This window comes from Microtus ochrogaster, chromosome X (assembly GCF_000317375.1).
Source record: "Microtus ochrogaster isolate Prairie Vole_2 chromosome X, MicOch1.0, whole genome shotgun sequence".
Lineage (NCBI taxonomy): Eukaryota > Metazoa > Chordata > Mammalia > Rodentia > Cricetidae > Microtus > Microtus ochrogaster.
The window spans coordinates 58,685,807-58,691,509 of NC_022026.1; the positions used below are offsets into that span (position 1 = coordinate 58,685,807).

General features: G+C 43.9%; 1 protein-coding gene across 2 annotated transcripts in view; it reads right to left on the reverse strand.

Moving 5' to 3' along the window:
- Positions 1-1,658, reverse strand: part of Uba1 (ubiquitin like modifier activating enzyme 1) — a 26,086-nt gene extending 24,428 nt beyond the window's left edge. The window contains exons 1-2 of one of the 2 annotated variants that reach the window (XM_013350661.2): positions 1,546-1,658; positions 1,342-1,440 (exon numbers count right to left, since the gene is read on the reverse strand). The gene's annotated coding sequence lies outside the window, so the exon portion shown is untranslated. Of the gene's footprint in view, positions 1-1,341; positions 1,476-1,545 lie in introns of those variants that run through there. The other variant, XM_013350662.2, reaches the window with a different exon arrangement.
- Between the last annotated feature and the right edge of the window lie 4,045 nt (positions 1,659-5,703).

Consider the following 5,703-nt stretch of genomic DNA (forward strand, 5'->3'; position numbering starts at 1 on the left):
TGTAGACCAGGCTGGTCTCGAACTCACAGAGATCCGCCTGCCTCTACCTCCCGAGTGCTGGGATTAAAGGCGTGCGCCACCATCGCCCGGCAACAATTTTCAAATATATATAACTAAAGTTAATATGTAAGCATATTTGAATTAATCTAAAATTACTTATGTGTGAGGCTATATCTAGTCATTGCAGAAGTATCCACTTGCATGTTTTCAGATCCAGAAAACGGAAATTAAGAACAAGAAATTACCGTGTGATTGAATTTCAGTAAGTAAAACAGTGCCTGACACACATACCATATAATTAACCTGAGCAGTAGCAACACTGTTTCTTAAAAGACAGGCTCTTGCTGGGGTGCGCTAGTAGGATTCCTGTAATTCTATAGTACTTGGCAGGCTGAGGCAGGAGGATCACTAGTACCCAGGAAGTCTGGGGAAAGAGACCCTGGAGAAAGGAATATAGATACACAGCCACACAGAGAGGGAAGAGAGGGAGAATAGAGAGAAGGGAGAGAAGGAGGGGAGAGAGCAGAGAGGAGGGAAAGGGAGCAGACGGAGGGGAGATGAAGGGGAAGAAAGAAAGGAAAGAAGAGAGCTAGTTTTGCTGTGTTGCCCATACTGGTCTCAAACACCCTTATTCAAGAGATCCTCCTGCCTTAGTCAGTGTCCCAACTACTCCTTGTGATTCCACAATACTTGGCAGGCTGAGGAAGGCAGGTCCCTAATTCTCTGGCAAGCCTAGGGAAATATAGTGACAGCCTGGAGAAAGGAGTAGGAGACACAAAGGGAGAGGAGAGAGGGACGGAGGATATGAGTACCATGGAGCCCACCAGAAATAGTACCATTAAATTGGTTTGGGGAAGGGCATTATCCAACTCTGAAACCAGACAGGTCAGATTTGAATTCTAGTTCAGCCATGCGGTGTGCTACTTTAGGAGAAATTACTTACCTGTCCTGTAGGTCAGATTCCTCATCTATGAAGTAGGATGAAACCTACTTTTGAAAAGTTGTGAAGATAAAATGGTTAATTAAAGTAACTAAATGGGTGTAAACTATTCTTATTATCCTAAATATCCACTTTTTGGGCTCCGAAAAAGACTTGCCCGAGGTCCACAAAAGTAAAGATGGATGGGATTTGAATTCAGACTCTTGGTTAGTAACTTAGAATTACTGAGACATAAGGCATGAATAATACCCACGGCATCATCTCTGATAGGTGTCAGGTTTAAATCCAGGAACCTGTGAGGGAAAGCTAACTGCGGATCCCGCAGAGCTGTAAAGGCCACGCCCCTCATAAATGACGCAGAGTAGAAAAGCTTTTTAAAATACCATTGGGGCGCTACTCACCTTCACAGATTATTGTATGGATTATCAATAAAGTCTAGTTTTTGAGGCAGACTTCGGGATACCCCTTCAACACGCCCCTTCCGCACGTTGATCCGCCCCCTAGAGAGTAAGTCATAAGCTGACACTTCTAGTAGACCAGGTGCGAAACAGGGTTCGCACCACAGCCCCACCCCTCATAAATGAATAAAGCGGCAACCAAAGTACCGCTCAGTGGTTCTACGTCCGCTCGGAAGTCCGCTCAGATGAGTCCGGCAGAGAGAGTCTTTACCAGCCTCGGCGTCTGGGCCCCTGATATGTCCGGGTCTCACAGCCCAGGATAAGCAACCGTGCAGACCTCAGCACCTAGTCAGAGGTCACAGTGCCACGTCGGTGATGCAACCTTCCCACTGTCACCCGGTCCGGTGCCATCCCCAACCCCCCTTCCCCGCTTTGACTTTAGTAACTTCAAACTTCTCTCCTTTTGGGAAGCCCGAAAATCCTGCCCACCAACAGAGTACTCATACTCAGACCCTGAGCCTCCGTAAACGCCCCCTAAACCCTGCTTCCAAGGGGTACAAGTCTGCGTCTGAGAACTACCCCCATAAAGCAGACTAATAAATACCACCCAAGTCCCCAAAAACCGCCTCCTAAGGATTTCAAAAGCAGACACCTTCTGAATGCTACCCGGCCCCAAAACCTCCAAATATGCCCATTCGGGATCCCTGAAGTTGATATTAAGGAAGCACCCTCTTCCAAATGCAGTCCAGGGGCTTGAGGGCAATTTGCTCCCGCTCACCCCCAGTGCTGGGCGGAAGCTTCGCCTTCCTTCAGGAGATAAGCCGAAGCCACAGGGCAACGGAAGAGCAAACCACCTCCGTCGGGCAAAAAGAACTAGAGTTTGCGCGAGCTCGGAAGCGCAGGGCCTTAGAGGGCCGGGTCTGGGGTGTACCATAGATGCCTAAATAGAGGGGCGTTCTCCCTGCTTCTGTGTCTCTGGCACTGGTTTCAGGTCCATATATCCCCTACAGATTGTGGTACGACCCCAATGCGCGATGCATGCTGGGAGTGGTAGTCCTGTCCCGCTAATGCCTGGTGCACGTGGTGGGCATCAGCCCCTAGAAGATGGGAAAATGTAAGCCTGGGTTTATTTCCTAGAACTGAGTACTCTGTGAGGGTAGTAAAAGAAAACGGAACATGATAGTGCCTCCACATTAGAAGATACATCCAACCTAAGCACGGGAAGGCTGAGACTCGGGTGACCAAAAGCGTTCATTCATTTTTTTTCCGTTTGTGCAGATCAAGATGTGGGCCAGGTGCTGGCACTTCTTCCTTGCCCTCATAGAACAATATTCTATCTTGAGAAACAGCAGGTAAACAATAACAAATAATAGGCTCACATATACCTATGCATTATAATGAGCAGCCGGTAACAACAGAAATTATATGTGAACATATATGTGCGTGCATGTTTTCCTTGAACACGATTTCCTTATCCAATTTAAGCAGGCTTGGAACTTGCTATACAACCCAGGCTGATCTTGGATTTAGGAGCCTCCTGCTTCTTCCACCAAGTGCTGGGATTGCTTACAGGCATATACCACCATGCCCAGCTGCAAATGTTAATATGTAAATGCTTTACATCTGTTTCTATCTAATGTATCTTATATTTAATGCATCGTGTAAATTATTTTTTTTTACTTTTTTTTTTTTTTTTGGTTTTTCGAGACAGGGTTTCTCTGTGGCTTTGGAGTCTGTCCTGGAACTAGCTCTGTAGACCAGGCTGGTCTCGAACTCACAGAGATCCGCCTGCCTCTGCCTCCCAAGTGCTGGGAATAAAGGTGTGTGCCACCACCGCCCGGCCATCGTGTAAATTATATAACAGTAAGATTGACTATACATTGTATACACAGCTTAAAGTAACAATTATATATAAAACCATACATCCCTTAACAATAGTGATAGTTTCTAAGAACTTAGACAAAGTCTTACATGAATTTACATAAAATCAAATGGTACAGTCCCTGCTCACCTAAGCTATATGGTTTAACCTAGGACTCCTAGGCTATAAACTGTATATATAATAAATGTGGCAAAGTATAACAGTGGTATTTGTGCATCTGATTTATTGAGCAGTGCAGAGTTCTGGGAACACAACAGAGACTTTATCCTTGATAAATAGATAAATAATACTAAGGGTGTTTGAAAAAGCCATATGGAAATATACTATTTTTATAAGCTTACTTTATACATATATGTGTGTGATGTGTACATATACATACATACTTTTACATATTGTAATGGAGGTAGGCAACAGGGAATGATGATGCCCCCTTCCCTAAGAGCCACAGACTAACAAAGCCCCCCAAGTGCCAGGCAAGAGAGACTTTCCTTCCAGGTTTTCATTGGGGGAGGACCAAGAGAATCCCCAAAATGTAGGCTATTGCCAATGCCCTTCGGGAACTTGCAAGTAAGACCCTTTTGCTAAAGATACTTTGAACACAGGACTTGGAGGAACTGAGCTGAAACTGACCTTCCTAATGCTGTAATATATATTAATAGTTCCTCATGTTGTGGTGACCCCCAACCATAAAATTATTTTCGTTGTTACTTTGTAACTGTAATTTTGCTACTGTTATTAATAGTAATGTAAATAGGTAAATTATCTGATATCAGACCCCTGTGAAATTGTTATTCAACCCCCAGAGGAGTCGCAACCCCTCCCATAAGCTGAGAAACACTGACCTTGACATTTTCTCCCTGAGGACTAGCTCCCACACTGTCTGAAGGTGCTGTGCAAACTAATAAGGAAGAAAAATAATGAATAGTCCTACCAGCTAAAAAAACCTAGGAACCATAATGACCAACCTAGCAAGAAGTGCTACAATAGTGGCACTTTTATCTTAGGAGTAACTAAACTAATAGTTGTCTAATTAATTGGGCTTAAGGCCTACTGCATGGGAGAGAATACATGCCTGGTACTGTAAACCTAGCCAGCTACCTGTGGCCAGAAATGTCACAGACTGTAGAAGGTAACCTACTACTGCTATTTTCTGGAGAGTCTCAATAGTTTCTAACTGTATTGTATATATTTACCCTTATATTCAGACAAGTGTAGTTATCCCCCTAACTAAAGCTTTATTTTTGCAAAAAAACAGAGACTTTTTAAAGATTTATTTGTTTATTATGTATACAGTGTTCTGTCTGCATGTGTCCCTGCAGGTCAGAAGAGGGCGCCAGATTTCATGATAGATGGCTGTGAGCCACCTTGTGGTTGCTAGGAATTGAACTCAGGACCTCTGGAAGAGCAGCCGGTGCTCTTAACCTCTGAGCTATTGTCAGGGAGCTTTCACTCTATTGACTGAGGTTTCTGTCCTGCCTGGTCCCCACAGTCATTAAGTCCCAAAGAAATCACACAGAAGTCTACATTAGTTATAAACTGATTGGCCCATTAGCTCAGGCTTCTTATTAACTCTTTTTTTTAAAATTTATTATGTATACAATATTCTGTCTGTGTATGTCTGCAGGCCAGAAGAGGGTGCCAGACCTCACTACAGATGGTTGTGAGCCACCATGTGGTTGCTGGGAATTGAACTCAGGACCTTCGGAAGAGCAGGCAATGCTCTTAACCTCTGAGCCATCTCTCCAGCCCCTTCTTATTAACTCTTATAAGTTATATTAGCCCATTATTCTTGTCTATGTTAGCCACTTTGCTCGCTACCTTTGTTGGCGAAGCAGTCACATCTTGCTTGCTCTGTGGCTGGATCACGACTGCAGACTGCACTCCCCTCTTCCCAGCTACAATACAATACAAGTGACAGGATAAAAGACCATTGTTCCACAGTACTCAGCCATCTCTCCAGCCCCAGACAGAGACTATTAAGACATTACAGAGATCCACAACTGGTCAAAATTCAGAGAATAAGTGATCGTTGGATGTCAAGCCCCAATTAGTACATTTATAACACAACCCCCACATCTAAGGGAAAATCAGGGATTGGGGTGGAAAGATTATAATGCCAGAAGACCAGGATACCTGCTGCTAGATTGTATCTTCTAGAAATGATGGGGAAGCTGCATCCATGAAATACCAAATGCTTGCCTAAACAAGACCTGCATAATGATAATACAAGTTGAAATGGCAATGTGAATAGGGGCAGGGAATTTCACAAGTCCTCACCCCTAGATGAACAGCTACAGACAATCAGTGACCACCAAGAGAGGAAGAATCAGTTTTCATCTGAGACATGCCTCTTGACAGGTTATCCAATCCCAAATGGTCAGCCTTATGACTGATACTAAATGAACACTCAGGAGATAGATAGATAGACAGATGATAGATAGATAGATAGATAGATAGATAGATAGATAGATAGATAGATAGAT